The sequence below is a fragment of the Callorhinchus milii genome, unplaced genomic scaffold, assembly GCF_018977255.1.
Source record: "Callorhinchus milii isolate IMCB2004 unplaced genomic scaffold, IMCB_Cmil_1.0 Scaffold5, whole genome shotgun sequence".
Taxonomy (NCBI): Eukaryota; Metazoa; Chordata; class Chondrichthyes; order Chimaeriformes; family Callorhinchidae; genus Callorhinchus; species Callorhinchus milii.
Window position 1 is genome coordinate 40,122,116 of NW_024704746.1, and position 23,195 is coordinate 40,145,310.

The 23,195-nt window shown below is 39.0% G+C and overlaps 1 protein-coding gene and 1 non-coding gene across 3 annotated transcripts in view; both read right to left on the reverse strand.

Moving 5' to 3' along the window:
• Nucleotides 1–23,195, reverse strand: part of kcnd2 (potassium voltage-gated channel, Shal-related subfamily, member 2) — a 192,671-nt gene that overhangs the window by 135,503 nt on the left and 33,973 nt on the right. The window lies entirely within an intron of this gene.
• On the reverse strand, nt 4,083–4,154 carry trnae-uuc. The gene has a single exon. It is a non-coding gene; the product is annotated as a tRNA-Glu (tRNA).

Below are 23,195 nucleotides of genomic sequence, written 5' to 3' on the forward strand. Positions count from 1 at the left end.
ATGTCCTTTATTGACTTGAATTTTTTTGATGAAGTGGATATCTGACACATTCAGAAACTCATCACCAAGTGTAAGAGTATCAAAACCAGACAGAGTTCCACATATGTATGCCACATACACATGGAAATGTTTCTTTGTCTGGAATGGAATATCCACTCACTCCGTGGAGGGATGCACCAGGCTTGCTTAATTTTGGAGAGTACGAGATCCAGGTTGATGAGAGCCAAGTCTTGGGGGACCCCAGAGAATGAGGAGTTGATGCAAAGAGCACAGTGCACTTGATAAATGGAAATGTGATACTGGAAAGTAGACCTGCTTTGCATGTAAATATCTTTGAAAAACATTCAAGAAAGTCTGTTTCAAAATGCCTGGAGCATTATCGAGTAACCTTGTCTGGACACTCGCATCATATATCACTTTGTTCAGCATTGCGTGATACACAGCAATGCCCTCTGTACACTGTGATTCTTAAGATGAGATGTCATGTACTCATCTTAGAAAGAAGAGTAGTAGAGCCCTATGAATATCCTTGCATTAGATATATTGGCTTATCACGTCTTCGAGACATCTCAAACTGCTTCACAGAATATACTGTAAAGTGAATTGACTGTATGTTTTGTGGGCGAAATGCAGCAGCCAATTGACACAGCAGTGTCCCACAAACAGTCATGGATTGAGTGACCAGATTATTATTTTATTTTTTTGAAGAGTTTATTACCTTCAGAAAAGCGACTCGCCAATCGACTAACAATCGGATTCTTTCTTACTGCTAGGTAAACAGAGGCGTGTGGAGTAAGGAAACTTGCCCAACCTTAGCCCCGCCTGAGAATCGAACCCAGGTTCTCTCGCTTGTGAGGCGAGTGCTCTAACCACCGAGCTATGAGGAGGGGTTACCTGCTCTCTCCTCCTGTACAAAGCATGAAATTTTAAGCATGGAGGAGTAAAGCTCTTTACATTAGAACAATACAATACTGGGATCTGGGATTATTCACATTGTTTTGAATGCAGACAACAAACAAAAGCCTGAATTTGCTATTCAGTGTGAGCACAGCCTGTAACATTTACGGATCAAAATTGCGTGTTTGCTTTTCAAAATTATTAAGCGACTGCAGGGTGGAAATTTTACTGGGATCTAGATTTACTCTTTCTTAGAATTTCAAATCGTGCAGAATTTGGCAACAATTTTGAATATTCTGCCTGAAATTTGAAAGAATTTCCCTGTAGCTCTTAAAAGAAACTTAAGAGAAAACTTTTAAGAATTTGTAAATTCTGGATGCTCTGAAATGTCACATAAACAGAATAGATCGAGACCCAGGTAAAACTCCTACCCCTAGCTCTCTGATAAGATTCAGAAAAAATCATTTAAAATTTCTGCCAGCCAGTTCTACTCTATCAGATTGCTCCCAAAACACCCAATGCGAGTCTGTTCAGTTGTTGCATATTACTGCATTTTGTGTTGAATCCCCATTTAAAATAGCGCAGAATTGAGGAAAGTTCTTAAATTCACTCTGAATTTGGAAGCTTAAGGCACTACGGGACACCAACTCAAAATGAACTGGAGAATTTTCCATGATTCTGCATAAACTTAACTTTCAAGATAAGATTGTCTTCCACGGCAAGACGAGTTGGAATCTTTGCTGTTACCCACAGTAGAGTGGATGCTTCACATCTTATCTGAGCCAAGCTATGGTGCTGAATCAATTTGATCTGCTGGAATATTGATGAGCATAGCCCAGAAAAAAAGAGGGCAGCTAGATGTGGAGCTTTGGTATGATGTACCTTCTGATTAGAAGTCAAAACACATCCTTTAAAGTCAATTTTATTTCTGAAATCCATGCATACTTGCGCTCAAGAATGTATAACAACCTACCTATGGATAATGAAATCTGCTTAGCTTTTTTTTTCCTGTAACCACATCTTTGTAATAACACAGTTGTTTAAGTGTGTTCAAAATAGCTCTCAGGATCAATATTGCCATTTAATCACAAGCTGACCTGAATTGAAAATCATTTCAACTTTGCTCTCAAATCATAGTGAATTTTAGATTGCAGAAAGCATCCCAAGGGATGTTGCTTGTGAGGGCAATATGTCTGTAGGTGGTTAGAATGTCCACTTACGAAGCTCCCGTCAGTAGGATTATGTGCTGTGTTAATCGGTTACCCTGGGGAACAGCAATGTATGCCACCAAAGTGGCAGTGGAGCCAAAGACTTTGAATTATAAAACAGTACCAAGCAGCAAATTATTCTAATTAAAATTACTGTCTATCTGACCTTTTATATTTATAATTCAGTCCACCTTACCCTGAGAGGCGCACACATTAAAAGCGAGACAGTTTCTAAATCTCGTCGGTTTAATTAAATCATAAAGAACTGCTGTAGATCTTGCACAAGGAGTGTGGGAAACAGCATTCATTTAAAGAGCAAAGTAAACTATGTCACGTATGAGTAAAGCGTTTACAGAACTCATCCACAAGAGGAACGCACATCGCCTGAACTGCTTCACCTATAGTGTTCGCTTTATATACACAATATTTGTGAGTTACAGCTGAAAATAAAAGCAACATGTATTAGGAGTGTAGTTTTCTCATATTTGACTGTTCCATGATGTGGGGTTGTGTTCAGCAGCACCTCAGAGTATATAAAAGCAGCTGTAAACACAGCATTAATACATCTTGCTGTTTGGTCAAAGATGTTGCATTGCTGGAATATACACCTGCAGAGAAGAAAAAGAAAAGAGAAGGAAAGGGCCTTGATGGGCAAGGATTCCTTTCCATATTCTTTGTGTCAGCTTGGATAAATAAAACACCTATTTTGTATTTAGCTATGACTTCATATTTTCTGAGATATTAGTTGGTAGCGCTCTCACCTCTGAGTTAGAAGATTATGGGTTCAACTCCCTGGTCAGCACTTGGAACTTGCAGACAAGGCTGCCACTCCAATGCCAGAGTTGGCTTCCTTCGGGTGAAACATTAAACCAAAGTCCCGAATGACTGTTCAGTTGGACGTTAAAAGAAAAGGGAGTTTTATCCCGGTGTCCTGCCCAAAATAAAATTTAGATCTGATTACTTAAGAACGTAAGAATTGCTAGGTGAAAGAAGACTAAGATCCGTCCAGTTCACCTTTCAGCATCTTGGCAGTCGCATGCACATCTCATGAGCCAAACTATATACTGTATCCCGAGATATTATTTCCGAACACAAATCTATCTAATTTGTTCTTGAAAGAATCAATACTTTCTCTTTCCACTATCTCCCTGTTCCATAGGTTTATTACTCGCTCACTGAAGTAGTTTCTGCAGATCTGTTTTGAATTTACCCCTTCAGTCGCAGGACGTGTTCTCTAATTCTACTGTTCAGTACAAGATAAAACAGCTTATCATGGTCTACATTGTCCAGTCCCTTTAGAATCTTAAAGACTGTAAAATCAGATCGCCCTTCTCACCTCCAGTGTGAATATGCCCAGTTTATTCAATTGCTCCTCATAATCCAGTCCCTCCATCCCCTCAATCATTTTGGTTGCCTTCTTCAGTTTTCTCTCAATAGCTGCAATATCTTTTTTGCATTGCGGCGACCCGGCCTACACACAGTAATCCAAGTGCGGTCGCAACAGTGATTTGTAAAGTGGCAGAATTACTCCACTATTTCGGCTCAATATTGCCCTTTTAATACAATCCAGCATCTGGTTTGCCTTACTCACTGCTACCGAGCAGCAGTGAGTAAAGCAATTTGTTTTGCCTTTCTTTTAAAAGAACATAAAAAGGCAGCCTTGAAATTTCTTTTAATTTTCGTTTTTTAAAAAAAGTTCCTGAAACAAATCCTGTTGCAGCTTGATTGGAAACTGTATAATAATACTAATAATCCTTGCATTTGATATAGCGCTTTTCATGTCTTCTAGACGTCTCAAAGCGTTTCACAGAATAGACTGAAAAGTGAATTGACTGTATATTTGAGGGCGAAATGCAGCAGGCAAGTGCGCACAGCAGTGTCCCACAAACAGTCATGGTTTGAAGCGACCAATTTATTATTATTTTCTTTTCTTGAGAGATTATCAGGCGCATGGAGTAAGGAAATTTGCCCAAGGTTTCACCCTGCTGGGAATTGAACCCAGGTCTCTCGCTTGAAAAGCGAGTACTCTAACCATTGAGCTACAGGACTCCACAGTGGATTATGGGTTATGCTATCTAAAACCTTTGATTGAACGTCAACATTATATTTACTGACAGTGAACCCTGTGAAATGCTTTGAAACATCCAGCTGATGTGAAAGATGCTGTGTCAAATGTAAAGATGTAAAGATTATTTTTATTATTTTGTCAACTGAGAAAAGGAAACACTGAGTTGATCATTTAAAACCTGATATCAAATCAGCTTGTATGAAGAAAACACTTATTTTGTATCCTGCCTTGACTTAATATTTTCTGAACTATTAGTTTCAAGGCACAGCTGAAGCATCAGCCAACCCATGCTGTGTATCATTTGTAAAACAATAATTTCACTCAGTGTTGCAGCCAGCCTAACCCTTTATCAGATGGGATTTCTATTTGCCACACATTTAACATTAGAACTGTAATGCTGAAATTGTGCAATTACTGATACTTTTGTCTTCTGGGATCTCATCTGAAATTACCTTAACTCATCTCAGTTAAAGAACTCAGAAGAACGGATGGGTGACTTTAACTTTGGGTTAGATTCATGTTCAGAATGATAAAAGTGATAAAAAACAGCATCTTCAATCACAGTCATAAAGCATACAATCAAATTCATGTAGAATTAAATGGAAATATTGGAATACAATAAACTTAGGACTGCTCAACCACACTTACACCACATTTCACTTGTCCAGATGAGACTTGTTGTTGCAAAAAAACTACAGCTTCAAATTCAGCCTAGAAATTACAGTATAGGAGGAGACTATTTGACCTGCACAAACCACAGAAACTCTAGACACAGTAGAAAGCTATTTTTGCTCTATCAAGAAGCCATCTATCCTAATCCCAATTCCTTGCCTAATCCCCATACCCTATAATACCCTTCCTCTATATGTGCTTGTTGACTTCTCTTTAAATGTGATCCATTAATCTTATACTAGCGCTCCTGCAATTAAACTGCCAACTCTAATCTCAATTTGACGCTCTTTCTCTATTTGAGTCATCAAATAATTATCTAATTTACTTTGAAATGTTTAAATGGGATGTAGCACTTAGTGGTGCTCAACTACATTTACGCTATATTTTGCTTGTCCCTTTGGGATTTGTTATTCCAAAAAAAAACAGTAGCTTCAAATCCAGATATTATAGTTAGATGAAACATCACAAGTTTTTTTTAAAATTGCATTTTCACCTCATTAGAATTATAATGACAATAATCCCTGTTCTCAATATAGTGCCTGTCACATCAGGAAGGTGTCTTAAAGACTGTGACTGTGTATTTTGTCAGCAAATGTGACAGCCAATTTGCACACAACAATTTGCCAGGAAGTATCAGTGAATGACCAATTTTATTTGGGGGATTGTTGGCTGGGACACCGGGGAGACACTCCCTTTACTAGTCATAAAAAAAAGAAAAATTAACCCATGGAACGGTTGTAATTATATGACAAATTAAGAGTTTTGAATTTGGCTTTCATTTGAGCCAGTTCCAACATTAGCTCGGTGGTTAGAGCACTTGCTTTGCAAGTGAGAGACCTGAGTTCAATTCCAGGCAGGGCGAAACCTTGGGTAAGTTTCCTTACTCCACACGCCTAATAATAATCCCTCCAAAAAAAATAATTAATTGGTCATTTTCAATCCATGACTGTTTGTGGGATATTGCTGTGCGCAATTGGCTGCCGTGTTTGCCCACAAATATACAGTCAATTCACTTTACAGTATATTCCGTGAAGCGCTTTGGGACGTTTAGAAGACGTGAAAAGCGCTATATCAAATGCAAGGATTATTATTATTAGGAAGTGGGGAGAACATGACTGCTGAGTTGTAGAGTTGAGATACGAGGATGAAGTAAAAATGGAATAGGAGGCTACATCGAACACGGGTGACTGTATAAGTATAAACTAGATTGCAGAATAAGCAGTTTAGACTCTACAATTGGAACAGGATCAAATCAGATTTCAGCATAGCATTACCTGCCTATTTAAATAATACACATCATCCCGGCAGATGGCAGCACTGATACCTCCCATATCCCCACCTGACTGTCCTCAATGCAATTACCCACACTTATCTAAATGGTGTGAAATGGAAATTTTGGTAAATTGGTAACACTGACGAAATGTCTCAAAAAAGAATGAAAATTTTGATCTTGTGGCATCAGTGCTTTGCTGCCCACATTTTGCACAGCCCTGTGTTGACTGCAATTCCTCTGTAGACAGTGCTTTCCTGGAACCCCTGCAGTACATTTACAACATTATTTTATTGCAGCACCTGTATCCAATTCACTCGATTTGCATAGATTTGCAACACTTCTATCTGATTCACTGACAGTAAAGCAAAATTTCCATTTGCTTTTACATTTAAATAACACTCTGCGGAGCCTAAGATTGACAAGCCAAATGTTGTAAAAGGTATTTTGATAGTGGATTATTAAATCACAGACAAACAGATTCTACATTACAACTCATAAACTATCTTCTTAGCTTGTCACTCCCAGTAACTATAACCTTTGAAAATATTAGGCGGAGTACGTCATGTGCATACATTATGCGGAGACTGACACATGCTGGATTTATTTCCCATTTCTCTGACAAAGTATCGTGCCATTGGTACGCAAAAGGGATCTGCACAGTGACCTTCACTACTGTGCAAATATGGCTTTGAACAATGTCAACTCCCTCATCCCTGCAAGACAAACATAACCAGCATCAAATACGTGCGCGATAAAATGCATAGACTATAATTAATTTCATATGTTGGACTGCTGTAGTGCGACTAATCTCCAGCTTTAATTCATTCACATTCACTAAGAAGTGACTATGTTGGCTTGGCTTAGCCTATTTAAAAAGACAAGGGGGAAGGATCGTGAAGCCCAAAACTTTAAATATGAATTCCAAATCCAGTCAATCAAATGAAATCCAACAAAAAAAGTGTCACAAATGTTTTGAAGAAAGTCAAAAGTTGCCTCAAATCAAGTATCAATCAGTTTTCAGTCCTTCTAATAGTTGTTATTAAAAAAAATTTTTTGAAATAATAATTAGTCCACATTGTGGTACAACTGGAATATTTTGTCTCATGGTACATATAAAATCACATGGTAATCTTAAATGCATAGTTTACAAATCTGGTTAAAACATGGTTTATGCAAGGTCACACAGATCTCACAGGTATACAAAACGTATCTGCAAAAGGTCACACGGCATTCACAAATACACAGACAGGTGCCCAATAAGTGGAGTGAAGAGTGAACCTGCAGGAAGGTGCCCACACATTTCGGCACATTTCCAGCTCCAGGTGAAACCTGTGTATTGCTCAATGAGGCAGCCATATGTCTCAGAATCTCCACCTGGAGCAGTACGAGAGAAGGGCAAGCTACTCCTTCGAGACGGCCATCAGAAGGGTATATTCTGCATGTTTCCTCATCAATCTCCATCTCCACCGCTGCTGCTCATTTACACTGGAGGCCAAAAGATCCCATATCCTACAATGTCCTTGAATGGTTTGCCCATTCGGACAGGCAAGTGATACCTTGGACGGAACCTCGAAAATTCAGCACACCCCAGCCCTGCACTGGAATATCAGCCCTGGTGCTGACAGCATCACCATCCATGATTGCACACTCCACCTTGCTAAGCCAGTCCAGAACCTTGGGTTCTTGTTTGATCCCCAACTATCCTTTCTACCCCACATCTGCGCCATGACCTGGTCTGCCTTCCCCCATCTCCGCAACGTCACCCGACTCCGACACTGTCTCACACTGCAGGCTGCCAAAACCCTCATACGTGCCTTCATTACATCAAGGCTCAACTATGCAAACTCACTGCTTGTCAACCTCCCCAACTCCTCCCTCCACAGGCTGCAGATCATCCAGAACTCTGCAGCCATGTCCTCTCCAGCACTAGGCTACGCGACCCTATCACCCCCATCCTTGCCCAACTCCACTGGCTTCCCATCACACAGAGGATACAGTTCAAGATCCTGGTCCTCACCTTCAAAGACCTCCGCTGCCCCCTACCTCTCCGACCTCTTCGCTCCCTCCGCTCAGCGGGTTCCAGCCTGCTTCATGTCCCCCGCCTTGCTCGGCCCACTATTGGTGGGCAGGCTTTCCGCCATTCAGCACCCACCCTCTGGAACTCCATCCCACAGTCCCTCCATCTCGCCCCCTCACTCGACCCTTCCAAGACCCACCTCAAGACCTGCTCTTCGACCATGCGTTCGATCTCCCTGCTTCCCCCCTGTCGTCTACCCTCTCCCACCCAGACCCCCAGCTCGGGTCCGTAACTCTGTCTGTCCAGCACCTTGGGACGTCCTCCCGACGTGAAAGGCACGATACAAATATAATTTTGTTGTTGTTGTTATTGTAGGTGACATGAGCTCAAATTCGTGGCATGGAACTTAAACCCACAACCTTCTGACTCAAAGGCAAGAGGGGCACCAATGAGCATCAATATTAGATGGATCCACACAAAAACATTAACTCACTTTTATTAGTCAGGAGTTGCTTAACCCTTTTCAGTTTGGGACAGTTTCTTTATTTTGCAGCGAAATATTAAAAGTTCTTTAGCTCTTTGTATTTAGGTAGACTTAACTGAATTTCTAAGCATTCACTTTGCATGTGGCATTCCATTCAACACAGCCGAGAAAGGAAAACTGTGAGGGTTACCAGTTGAATGAGGGAAAAATATTTAGATACTGATATTCTGTTTATGGATAAAACTATTATACTAAACTATGATTTGAATCTGTGAGTGAACATGAACATCGCAGTCAAGAATGCACAGTCAAACAATATCCAACAAGGGATCACAAAGTCTTTGGTAATGATAATCTATCACCACATATTTGTGCTGGAAATAACAGGTGTGGGGTTGAACTCCTGCCACCATAATTATAATCATGTTTTCCATATCACTGCTATTAAGGATTACTTTAATTAGATTATTACCAAATGACACACATACAACAAGGACCTTAACAACCTTCATTGTAAAACTCAAGAACCTTCCCTCCTTTTGATGAAAGGGTTAATCTGGGACAAAATAAGAAATTGCCTGTTAGCACTGCAGCAAGTGAAATGTAAAGGGTGAGATGGAAGATAAACAGATTCAGTATCTTGTTGATAATAACATAGCTGGGAACTGAAGCAAACTGTGCTATTTTTTCCACCAAAACACTGAATAGTTAGATTCAATATGTTTATATACATATATGCACACATCTATATATAACAGTTCTCTCTTTCCCCTCGTTCTCACATAGGGCAAACATGTCAGTGCAAGGGGAAGAAAAAAACCTTTCTTACCCAGCCTAATATCAGTATATTAAACCACATGTATTTTTAAAGCAGTGTAATATCTGTGACACAGTTCACGCTAATTGGTGAATAAGGCACAGCCCAATGTTTTCCAAATAAAAAGTGTGTTTCAGCAACGGCTGGGAAAATGGCCAAAACGATGATCAAAGAATAGGAAGGAATATTGAATAAAGCAGTGCTACCCTCCAAGTTGCCTGCCAATGGTATTGTCATTCCATATAAAATTTGTTGAATTTAGATAACTGTTCACTTCTGACAACCTAGTGCTTTAAAACATAGCTTGGAAGTAAGCACTATTTCTCTAATCTGATTTGTTTTATACATGATACCATTTCCCTAATTAACCCATATGAAAACACACTGTTTGGCACAAAGCAAGACTAAATTAGCAAGCTCATTAAGGAAGACTGCTGGAGATAGATTTTGTTATGTCTTCCTGGCTCAGTTGGTACCGCTCTCGCCTGTGACTCATAAGGCTGTAGTTGTGGGTTCAAGCCCCACGTAAGGCCTCACAGTTCATCTGCAAGGTGTCTCTGACTGTCCATCTTTTTTTCAAGATGTGGTTTTAGAAGCACTGTAATTTGCAAGTATACAATGTATAAACATGAAGAGTATGAATTACGCTGGTCTCATTCTCCCAGAAAATCTGAACACAGAATTGTTAACGTTATTAAAAACCAAGGCACAGCTGTTGAATGTTGAAAAAAAGCAATCCCATGGTTTTGGTGTTCTGGGACTATCTAATGCTAGTTCCATAGTTTATCTGAGGAACAACAGCATCAGAAGTGACAATTGGCTTCAGTGCCCCAGGCTGGAAAAGGAATAAAACAGCCAGTGTTTCCATTGCTGACAAATAGAGGAGGCTCTTGTGCCTCTTGTGGTCAAACTACCTGATAACACTCTGCATCTCGGTTCACGCATCGAGAAGGGTAATTTGAATGAGATACCAGATGCTGACCAGCATCTTTGGAACTACACTTTAGCAAGAATCAGATCAGTTCCTTCAGGAGACAAAAACAATACAAAAAAGAAACTGAATTTTAAACCCACATTAGGTGACTTCATAAAGTCCACTGAAAACATAGCCTCCAAAGACAGGTTTAGCTGTGAAATGGAAATCTTCCACTTTCTACTAAAATAATTATAGTTAAAGATCCTGACCAAAACACAAGCATTTGGCATTTACGTTCAGGGAGCAAATCTACATTTTGTTTTGTTTTTGGAGCCAGAAGCTGAATCCTCTGCAAGCAGTTAGGGTGTTGAACTTGGCTCGCAAGGTAAGCGGCTAAAGGATCTTGGTTGGTAAGATTTATATATATAAAAAAACACTTGGAAGTCAAAAAGGGTGACCAATTTATCTCTGAGAGACTCCAGTGATGTTCCTAGATCATTTTAATCATTATACAACTCTATAAAACTTGCTTGTTAGGACATGTTAGGACTCAATACAACTTAAATGAGAATAACATATTAGTACTTGGTAAAACTTTTACATTACAGTTTCTGATAAAGGATAAACGGATTCATGAATTACTGAATTGCATGGATTACACCCAGTCACATCACCATTTTGGTTGGATCAAAACTCTGCTGGTACCCTGACTTCACTGGAGTGAAATTATTCTTGGTATATTTTCTTCTCACTGTTCTCTCAATAGCATTCTTGACAGTGTTATATTGTGTCACATTATGTTATATTACAAACCAACACACCTCAGTAAGATTTCAGACAATTAGCTTACATCCTTCGCATGTTGTTTTTAATGATAAAATCTGCAGTACACAATTTAATTAAGATCATTCCTTTGACCTATTTGACATTAGTGTTCATCCGTTTACTATTTTACATCAAACAGAGACAGATTTTACACACACAATATGTGGACAAATTTGCTACAGTGAGCTGAAAATTATGATCTATCATTACTGTCAATTCTCTGGGGACTCCAACTGTTTGAGAACTGAGATCATAATAGCCAACAGCACAGTGTCATGGGAAATGTCAACTCCCAAGGAAGCATCACCATTGGAATTGAATTAATGTCTGGAAGCTCTGACACATATGCTGGTCCTTCTCCTATATTTAGACTTTGTCAACATCTCAAACAGAAGCACGTGCCGGTTTGGATAAACATTTCCCATCACCTTGCAGCACATCCATTCCAGAAAACAGTCACTACTGCATAGAATTCTTAAACTGTTAATCCACCTACAAGCGGAATGCTTATATTTGCACAACTGTGCAAAGACGCAATGAATAATTCAAGCAGGGAGGGGGAACAAAAAACACCTATTTGTTTTTAAAGCAACAAACAAAGGTGGAACTTTACAGTTGAGTAACATTTTCCCAAATTCACTCTAATGCGAACCATCATTAACCCACATCTCACAGACTGCTCTTACCTAGATTAAATAACTGGTAAATTTAGAGTACACAAAATGCAAATTCATATCACGAGTCAGTTAGGGCCCAAATAATGTAACAAACTGCCTTGTTCCCCATATTGTCTAAGCACTAAACCATTGAAAAAATAGCACCAAACAACACAATTTCTCATCCAGAGAACATCACAAAGTGCTTAAACAGCCAGCTGGGCACATTATGTTGGAGGAGGAGAGAAAAATGACCAAAAGAGAATATTTGAACTAAATATTATGAACTAATTATTCATGAATGGAACAGACAGATGTGCTGCTTTGACTACTTTGTAAATCGACCAGAATTGTAAAATCATGTTATTGAACAGGAGCTTTCATTTTGGCACCACAGCCTCAGATTCATGTCCATGTCCTTAGCTTGCAGTCTCACGTAATGAATAGTAACTTAACTTGTTATACAAAATATATACAGTCAATTCATTTTACAGTATATTCCATGAAGCATTTTGAGACATTTCGAAGATGTGAGAGGCTATATCAAATGTAAGGATTTTTATTTTATTATTAACTTTCAGTTGCAAAAGAGCAAAATGAATGAATGGCAGGAATAAATCACTTATTCATATATTCCATTTGTCAAAAATATTAAGCCCACCTGCTTGAACTTTATCCCATGTTATCATTTCCACTCTCCAAGACTCCAAATGTTTCTCTATGAACCATCTCCCACAAATATTCCCTCTGACTGATGTCTCCAAAGTCTCTTGGAACCCATTTCCTAATGGAATGTATTTACCAGCTGAAATTCTTTATGTACAATTTTGTGCACATTGTTAAAATGTACACTGGTGAAGAGGATAAAACCAAAGGCCTCTTAGGTGAAAGGAGTAGAGTAGCATGAGATGGATTATCCACCTCTTCCTTATTTATACCAGACAACAGTTTAATCAAAAAAACAAGCGTGCTTCAGATCTCTTGCCTCTTTGTCACTAGATGTACATGCTTTTGTTCTATTGATGTGGTAATAATAACCTTTCCTAACATTTTCAAAGAACCTACGAGTTAAAAAGAATACAACTCTCAAACAATACATCCCTTGACATACAATCAGCCTCCAGAATAGATTTCTCTCACTTCCAGTCTGTACGTCTACAAAGGTGCTATTGGACCAAATGGAAGCAAAAGTGTTTGCTTCGGGAAAATATGGGATTCATCTGTACTGAAAAAATAATAATTATCCTTACATTTGATATAGTGCCTTTTACATCTCAGAGCACTTCACAGGATAAACTTTAAAGTGTAATGACTGTGTATTTTACAGGCAAATGCAGCAGTTAATTTGCGCACGGCAATGTCCCACAAATTGACACAAAGTGAATAACCAATTTTATTTAAAGATTTGAGAAAAACCCATCATTCTTCAACAAAGCTCAATTTTTTGTCAAAAACAAATTAACAGAAAATGCCAATACTGAACAATGCTGAAGAAACTCAATGTCAATAAAGTAACTTTTTCCAAAATAATAATCTCTTTTGATTATCTGCAATTGATTTAAACATTACCTCCCCAAAAATCTTGTTAAAAACACATTCAGAAGCCCTACAATTAATTCTTAAATATGCTGATCTACTTTGTGGTTTGAAGTGGATCATTCATTGCCCAAGAGACTTTATATGTTCAGTTGTTAAAAGTTCAGTGTCTCTGTTTACACCAGTAACAGTGTTCCTTTGTAACAATTTGCATGTCAGCACCTTGATGCGATGGATCACACATAAGAACATAAGAAACGCTAGATGAAAAAAGACCAAGGTCCATCGAGTTCACCTTCCACCTTCCTGGTGATCGCATGCACATATGTCCCGAACTACCTATGTGCAATATCCCATAATGTTATTTCCTAAAAGAAATCTATCTAATCTGTGTTTGAAAGAATCGACACTTCCTGCTTCAACAGTCTCCCTAGGGACCCTGTTCCACAGGTTTACTATTCGCTCAATGAAATAGTATTTGTGTAGATTCATTCTGAATTTACCCCACTTCAATTGCATTTCTCCGACAAAATACACAGTTACTCCACTTTACCATATATCCTGTGAAACACTTTGAGACGTCTCCACGACGTGATAAGGTGCTATATGAAATACAAAGATTATTTATTAATAACCTTTTTAAGAAAAAGTCGACGGAAATTTTAAAATGTTATTGAACTCTAAGAAGATAAATAATTGAAACACAACAAAAAACATTTCAGTTTGATGCAACATCTATGTTCCTACAAATATTATGTCATCGATATTTTGAAAAATCGGTCACTGAAGGCTTGAAATTCTGGGTGGCCTACATTAAAAGAGTTAACTTTTTTTCAGTTATGTTCAGACATTGCTGGGGAAACTTACATGTTCCCGAACAAGTGGGAAGTGGTGGAGTCACAGTCCGGCATATGTCAGCCCTCTGGACAGAGTAGGTAGGGAGCTGAACAAGGTTCTGATTCAAGGTTGAAGGACCGTGTGCGTCTCGAAGACGTGATAAGGCGCTATATCAAATGTAAGGATCATTATCATATTATTATACCTATGGATCCAAAAGGGCCAATTTGCTGTGTTTTTGTGCACTGTATAGTCTACCTCTTACAACTGGAGAGAAAGAGTTTTCTCCCAACTCCAGGGGCCCATTATTCCCCCCTCTCCTCACAAACAGCTTTCTGTGCCCCATTCAGCTGTAGGTTTGTTTGCTGGTATCTTAATACCGCAAACAAACTCAACGTGGTCATTCAATCCATGACTGTTTGTGGGACACTGCTGTGCGCAATTGTCTGATGGGTTTCGCCCACAAAATACACAGTCAATACGCTTTACAGTATATTCTGTGAAGCGCTTTGAGATGTCTCTACAATGTGATAAAGCGCTATATCAAATGCAAGGATTATTATTATTATTATACCAAACAACTATGCAAGTGAGAGGATCTTACCAAGGCTAGAACATGGAGCAGTCTACCTTGCTGGGAAAACAATATTTTATTAGCTTTTGGGCATGAATTCAGCATTTGTGTTCTCTGACTACATCTCCTTATGCTGTGCCTTACACCATCAAAATCCTACCAGCCCTGTCAATCTCCCACACAGATAGCTTCAAACAGTAGGGCAAAACTTAAGTAAAATCCATAGTCACATGGGGGTCAGTAAACCTTTATTAAACATGAGGCCAGAGTATAGGATGTCTTAAATTGTTACCAATTGTATGCATAAATATTTTTAATGTGTTTATAAAACTTTCTTCCTCTTAAGAAGGGCATAAAACATATAGAGATACTAAAATATTCGTGAATTTAAAATCAAGAGCAAACTAGGCCATTGTACTTTTATATTTCTTCATCATTACAAAGCATTCTCAAAGTGAGTAGGTTACACAAATGCACAGAGGTATAAACATTCCTGAATAATGAATACAAACATTTTAAGAATTAAAGCAATGGTAGACTTATGACCAAAACAAACATTGTTAAACTGCTGTAGTTCTTTGAAGGTGGTTGTTCCTTTTATGTAAGAACAGCTGAATGAGGATGTTTTAAGTACTGTTGCCTTCCATAAAATTCATGAAGCAATATTCAAGTCTTTCTGAAGTCATTGAACTTCAGTGAAGGTGGTTGTAACTCAAACAGACGAGAGGGTAGCTATCAGCGGAAAGGGGACGGACAGAAGACACTTGAGGTAATTTATATTCTTAGTAAGTTTCATGTTGTAGGTATCACCATTAACAGGAGCTGGACTATTTCCTTTATCTCGGCCAAGAAGGCTGCAGTGTACATCACAACTTCTCCAATGCTGCTTAGAGTCATTCCACCGGCAGCTCTCCCCTGCCACTTTGATTGAAGGCTACCCATTTTGAGTGACATTGGTGAAAACGAACATCTGGCCCTGTTAGCTAAAAAAAGTGCCATTGCTTTGAGCATTGTATGATTCCGCATGAATAATTGAGAGGAAGCCGACACTATAACACATTGTGAATCTCATAGATTCATAGATGACCCGGAGGGACAAGGGGGGGGGGGGGGGGGGGGGGGGGGGCGTGGTAGGAAGGGATTATCCAAAGTTACAGGATCAGCAAAAGTGAAGCGAGTTTCCTGGAGGAAAGTTGACCTCTGGGAGATGCTGGAATAGAGTCAAAGTTGTTCCAGAGGTCATTGTAGGATAGGGAGCAACCACGTGAACATGATGTAGCCATTAATTGTCAAATCACATACACATGAGTTCCAAACGTCCTTTCTAAAGTATCCTTTCTGAAGTATTTCACAGTAAAGACTCCACATCCTGAAACATAATTTGTGAAATTTATTGTTCAAGCATTTTGAACAACAAAACAACAAAAATCAAAAACAAATATTCATAACAACGGTTTCTTGCAGAAGCTGTGAGCTTGAAGAAAAAGATAACATCCCCTAAATTTCCAAGGTCTAGATACTGAGGGGCTATTGTCCGTACAGCTAAAGGTCTACAGCCTACAAATGTAGCCTATAAGCACTAGCAATTATTGCCTCATTACTAATCCTCCTCCATGTCTACAGGTTCATTACTGAGTCTCCTTAAGAGTACAATAATGAAAGAGTGTGGCATGCAAAATTTCTGAGCAGAAATAATTCTATGTAGGGGAAGATGTGACAAGAAGTAGATATCCGTATAGATAAATCACATCCAACTAAGGAAACACAATATACAGGTGAAAGCAATATATTTCCTTAACATGTTAAGGTACATGTTCACCTTTGTATCTTCTATCCTATTCACCATGTTGGGCCTTTCTATGGCAGCCTGTAGTGAGTTTGTGCCAATATATAATAGCTGAAAATTAGTGGTGTTAAGGAGTATTATAGAATTCACTTCACTTTACATTATATCCTATGAAGTGATTTGCGACGTCCTCCCAGCATGAAAGGCACAGTACCAAATATAAGGAAAATAAAAAAAGTAAAGATCCTCCACAGCTCACCCACTGAATGAATCCTAATTAAGGTTTTTCTACTGATAACATGATTTTTATTTTAGCATGATTTTTGTATTATTTTAACTTTACAAATGTCATCAATATCTCTACGAGTGTTTGACTGGAATTTCTCCCCCTTACATGAAGAAAAACCCTACAGATTCCCTAAAACTATTAAAATAGTGCTCGCCTCAGGGGAATACTATTGACCACTGGAATCGACCAAAGTGTCAGTACAACTGAAGGTGACAAAGGAAAAGGTCAAAAGTTGTGACACAGTATGCAACAACAAAGGAGAACTATTTGTTCACAAGCAGGCCATTCAACAGAGATTCCTGTGTGAAGTTGAATTGTACAGTAAATGCAGGGTTGCCCATAAAAAACAGTAACTTTACAGTATATCCTGTGAAATGCTTTGGGATGTCCTGTTGTGAAAGGCGCTATATCAAATGAAATTGATTATTATTATTATTTTCCTTACAACATTTTGGGTAGGGTTGGTGCCTGATCCTTGCAAATGGTATTGGTCCAGATTATAAGAGTCAGAAATTGCTGTCATGGTTCATTGAGAAACAAGCAAAGCAATATGATATGAAATCAATAGCATCACAGCAATGATACAGACTTACACTGTTTGTGGATCAATAAGATGCAGATGAAATTCTTGCTCTCCGATCCTCCAGGAAGGGTGACTTTATGGATTAGTATAGTTAAAGAAATTGTAAATAGCTAGGTGTTTGTTAGCCCATGGCTCCATTGAAGTAATATCAACATGCATCAATGCCTCCAGTTGCATGGTCAATGTCAATATAAAAGGTTACTGTTTGTTACTTCAATTTGACTATGTAACATCAGTGTTTATGAAGGTCTTATACCTTTTCTGCAAAATTAGATGTGAATGCCTCTAAAGGATCAGTAAAAGTAGTTTGTGGAAATACAATTCTGGATCTACAAACCCTTGCTCAGTAATAGCTAAAGGTAGTTTCTTAAAATTGATAAAATGTTTGTTCTTCTCCATAATAATAATAATGATATTTGCATTTGATATAGCACCTTATCACGTCTTCGAGATATCTCAAAGCGCTTCACAGAATATACTGTAAAGTGAATTAACTGTATATTTCGAAGACTCAAACCAGAGTCTTTAAAAATAAAACATTGTGCGTTGCAATATATATAGATTTGCTGAATTTTCCAGCTGTTAAGAGGGTGTGAAAACAACAAAAACAACAAAATGACAGAGTTTCGGACCCGAGCTGAGGGTCAGGGTGGGGGATGGGGGAGGGCGGGGGGGAAGCAGGGACATCGAAAGCACGGTCGAAGAGGAGGGTCTTGAGGTGGGTCTTGAAGGTGGCGAGGGAAGGGGCAAGACGGAGGAACTGTGGGATGGAGTTCCAGAGGGTGGGTGCAGAGTGGCGGAAGGGCCGCCTGACGATAGTGGGGCAAGCAAGATGGGGGATGTGAAGCAGGCCGAAGCCCGGTGAGCAGAGGGAACGAACAGGGTGGTAGGGATTTAGGAGGTCAGGTCAGAGAGGTAGGGGGGAGCAAGACCGTAGAGGGCTTTGAAGGTGAGGACCAGGATCTTGAACTGTAGCCTATGTGTGATGGGAAGCCAAAATAGCTTTGTGGGGTACGTGACTGCTAGTTGTATTAAAATAATTTGGCTAAGTCTATAGGCAAAATGATCACACCCTCTCTGTGGGATTAATTTGACATTTTAACAAAACTAAACTCTGTGGTTGCTGGAGCACAATAATAATATGACAATCTGCACATTGCAGTAACAAGGCTGTGCAGCATCATGTTATTGCAGAGCATTAATTAGCCAACTCTAATCTCATTAAAGGAAAATAAAAAACAAAGCTTGTTTTTCAGGGACCTAACTTCCCAGTTTCTAACTCAAATTCGGTGCGTGGAAATTGAAGCTGGCCAAAATGAAATACTGTCCTGAAGCATTCTTTTATTTTCAATTATGTGTGTGTCTTTTTTCCAATCTGTCCGAATGGTATGTAACAATTGAAGAACGATTCCAAAGTGACACTTTTTCCTGTCAGTATGTTGTCTTCACCTTTACTGCAATGGTTTGCCTGAACAAAGTATTTTTCTACCACGACAAATCCAAGGCATCCAGTTCACAAGTTGCTCACTTTATTGTTTTCTACACGTTAATCACAGGATCAAACCTTCTTTCCTTAAGAATAAAATTTGATTATGTTTAAATGTTCTTTCTTAAAATTAAAATGAATGAGGGATAGAAATGTCACAAGAGTCCAGAATTATGGTATTTTCTTAAATGTAGCCTTATTCAATACTTGCTGAATAGCGAATAACAGTTCAATTTGAATTCAATCGAATTTGAATGGAATTCAATACATTTGCCACTGAAAAGTTACGAAAATAGAGTAAATCTAGCCTCTGGTGGAATTTCTCCCCACTAAATTGTTAATTTGTCAGAGCACATAGGCAGCAGTAAACGGAAATGATGCAAGTTTCAAGAGAGCCTCTGGAGCAGCAAAGATAATTGCGCTTCACTTCTGTGCTCAACTAACTCATCCTGACACAATAAGCAATGCTGTGGTTTATAAAGAGCACGTCAGCGATTAATTACTTTTGTCAAGCTTTTACTGAAAAAAAACTCCTTTCATATTGTGCTCTTGTTACAGTTAATCAGTGGAGCAAGTTAAGACATTAGTCAGAAGAACCGGAGTTTGAAAATGACAAAAGGAGAATCCATCACCCTTTGAAGCCTCTCCCATTATGAAGCAGGGATAACTGAATTATTATTTCAAATGAGATCATTGCAAACCCAACTAATCGGTGATGTTTTATATAACAATCGCAAAGTTGACATGTGCTGTAGATATTGTAATTACCCATTTATTATTGAAATAACATGCACAGATTCCACTGCTGTAATTCAACGATATTATTGATGCTGCTGGCAGCGTGCAAATCTGAACAGGAAACAGACGCATGCATCTGGGCTGCTGGCGGCCAGTCTTTCTCATACCATACTATGGATGTTGATGGAAATTACCACCTTTAATACACATTTGGTTTGAACGCTGGCAAAGGATCATGTCTCACTGGCATCCAATATGCACCATAAATGGGAACACAGCAGAAGAAATTCTCAGCGAAAACCAATGCAATCTATATTTTTTCTCTAAGCAACTAAACAGAGCCAACAGGGTGAGTAAACATTTTCATTCTTCACTCAGGCTCAACATTTTGCGGAAATAATTATTAAGGTGATATTATTTGGATTCTTTTTTAGTTTTGAAAATTATCAAAAGTATTCTGAGCATCTTTGTATAATTTAGTTCATAAAATGCCAGAAAGTCCAAAGAAAATGAACAGGAAAGCGAATCATATTAATGTATATGCCAATGGGCCACATTTGTATTAACCATTTTTGGACATAGTATGGTTATGGGTTTAGGTGAAAACTGTCAAACGGTCTTGCTCCTCTCTACCTCTGTGACCTGCTAACTCCATACCAACCTGCTCACCCTCCGCTCAGGGGCCTCCATGTTCACCAACTTGCCTGCCCCACCATCAGCAGTCAGGCCTTCAGCCTTTCTGCCCCCACCCTTTGGAACTCCATTCCACAGTCACTTCACCTCACCACTTTCTTTGCCTCCTTCAAGGCCCATCTTAACACCTTCCTCTTTGACCGAGGCTTCTTGGTCGCCCTCCTACCCCTACTCTCCCGGTCCTCTACCGTTCCTGATCCCAATCCCTAGCTCGGGTCCAAATCCTTGACTACCCAGTGCATTGGGACTTCCTCCCAACGTGTAATTTGTTGTTGTTAATACAGATTCAAGGGACATCAAACAAAGCAATGAGTTGGTAAATCCTTCTTATGTACCTCATGTTCCATTTATTTACTTTTATTTGTTATTTCTTGACTTCTCTCGAGGGATCTGCTTAACTGTGTAACTGCTTCTTGCAAATAAAATAATAATAGTCCCTGCATTTGATATAACATCTTTCACATCAGGAGGACAGTCTCAAAGCCGAGAGGTTTTACTATAAACTGTAGTGACTGTGTAGTTTATAGGTGAACAGCCGCAAAAATGTGTTTTTATCAGCTATCAATAGTGAGAGAAATAGCAATCAAATGACTGAATGTGGTATTCATCTGAGATCCAAATGTGGATATAATAATAAAAATAATAATCCTTGCATTTGATATAACGCTTTTCACATCTTCTAGACGTCTCAAAACACTCACAGAATATTCTGTAAAATGAATTGACTGTATATTTGTGGGCGAATCGCGGCAGCCCACAATCAGTCGTGGATTGAGTGACCAAATTATAATTGTTTTTTTTTCTTGAGGGATTATTATCAGTCGTGTGGAGTGAGGAAACTTGCCCAAGGTTTCGCCCTGCCGGGAATCAAACCCAGGTTTCTTGCGAGGCGAGTGCTCTAACCACTGAGCTACAGGACTCCACAAAACAACGGCATATCTACAAAATTCACAAGTGGCTGTGCCAAATGTGAGATGTTTGCGATTTCTCTGCCCACCCACACATCTTGTGAGATAAACTAAATTATATTTCTCCTGGAGATAGTGTTTCTTTTGTGCATCCATTGTTGATGTCTCAGTGATTTATTCCGAACAGCCTGTAGAAGAGGCTGTTCTGCTGATAGCCTGCTTTCCTGTGACATTGAAAACTTCCAGATTTATTACTGCGTTTATACTTCCTGTCTTCACCTTGCTGAACACTGGGGATCTGTCACTCTTTCTAACTTTCATTAATTGCCGCACAATATTGTTTTCCACTTCGGTTGGTTACATCTGTCCACACAACACATAATTTAAACAAATCAAGTGAAAAATGAAAAATAAATGAGTCCGTTTTCTAAGAATACTGCAATTAGAATCATAGAAATATACAAAAAAGAAGGCCATTTGGCCCATTGTGTCTATGTTGGCTCTTTTAAAGAACAATCCCTTCAGTCCATTTTGCCTGTCTTTTCCCCATACCACTGTTGTTTACTCCTTTTTAGATATCTCTCTAGTTCCCTTCTGAAAGCTAATGTAGATTCTGTTTCAACCACCACTCCTGGCAGGACATTCCATAATCCTAACAACACTCTGTGTGCAAATTCAAGTGCAAATATCTTAGAAATTTACGCACTGTGTATTCCTACATTTATTAGACAACTCTTTCAGTGGGGAGACTAAAACTGGACAAAAATAAGCAAAACAAATCCATATTATTGATATAGGAATATCTCCTGCAAAGACAACATTCCTATTAGTAAATATCATTTATATTTGTAAACACAATTCCCACTTTACTGCAGGTACCAAACTCCTTGTGAATAATAATAACTAATCCTTGCATTTGATATAGCGCCTTATCAAGTCTTCGAGACAACTCAAAGCGCTTCACAGAATATGCTGCAAATTGAATTGACAGTATATTTTATGGGTGAAACGCGGCAGCCAATTACACACAGCAGTGTCCCACAAACAGTCGTGGATGAAATGAACAATTTTTGTTTGAGGGAATTATTACCCCTGAAAAACTGTAAGATTATATTTATGATGTTTAATTTTTTTTAAGGCTTTTAATTAATCTAGATATACATTTAGAATGTAACCTACACGATAATCCCTTAATCAGGCTTCTTTGATAGAATGACTAGCTTAGCAGTTAAAAGTAGCTTTGCTGGACGGGTTGAGGTCAGCTTCTGATTTGAAGATGTTCACTACTCTGAGATAATGAGCAATCAGGTCTTTAAGCATAGATGTAAGAACAATGGACATCAGACAATAAAGGCTACAGCCTCAGACACTTGCCTGTCTCCAGGCTGAGAAACAAGCAGGCTGTTGAAGGCTGTCCAGAAGTTGTCCATATGTCTCTCTGCAAAGCAGCCTGCGAAGGGTGGGAGCTACCTCTGTGACAAGGCGTGGTGGAGTTAGAAACACATTAAGAGAAAGATGTAACTTTGAAATAGTTGGAGTTGTGTCAGCATACTTTCCAGTGGAATCGATGTCGATTTTACTGTAGCTATGGTCTCAGTTACAAGAACAAGTGAAGCTATTTGTATTAGTTAATAAACCTTGGATTATTACACCACCGTATTGGTCATCTCCATCCGAATCTCTTACAAAGCGATCCGCCAATCGACTTAACAACCAGGTTCCTACTTACTGCTAGGCAAACAGAGTCGTGTGGAGTAAGGAAACTTGCCCAACATTTCACCCTGCCAGTAATTGAATCCAGGCCTCTCGCTTGCGAGGTGAGTGCTCTAACCACTGAGCTACAGGACTGCATAATGGTCAGAGAGTCAAGTGAAATGGATGAGGATGGGTGACGGATTGTAGCAGATACAGAGGTCCTTTTCAAAACAAAAG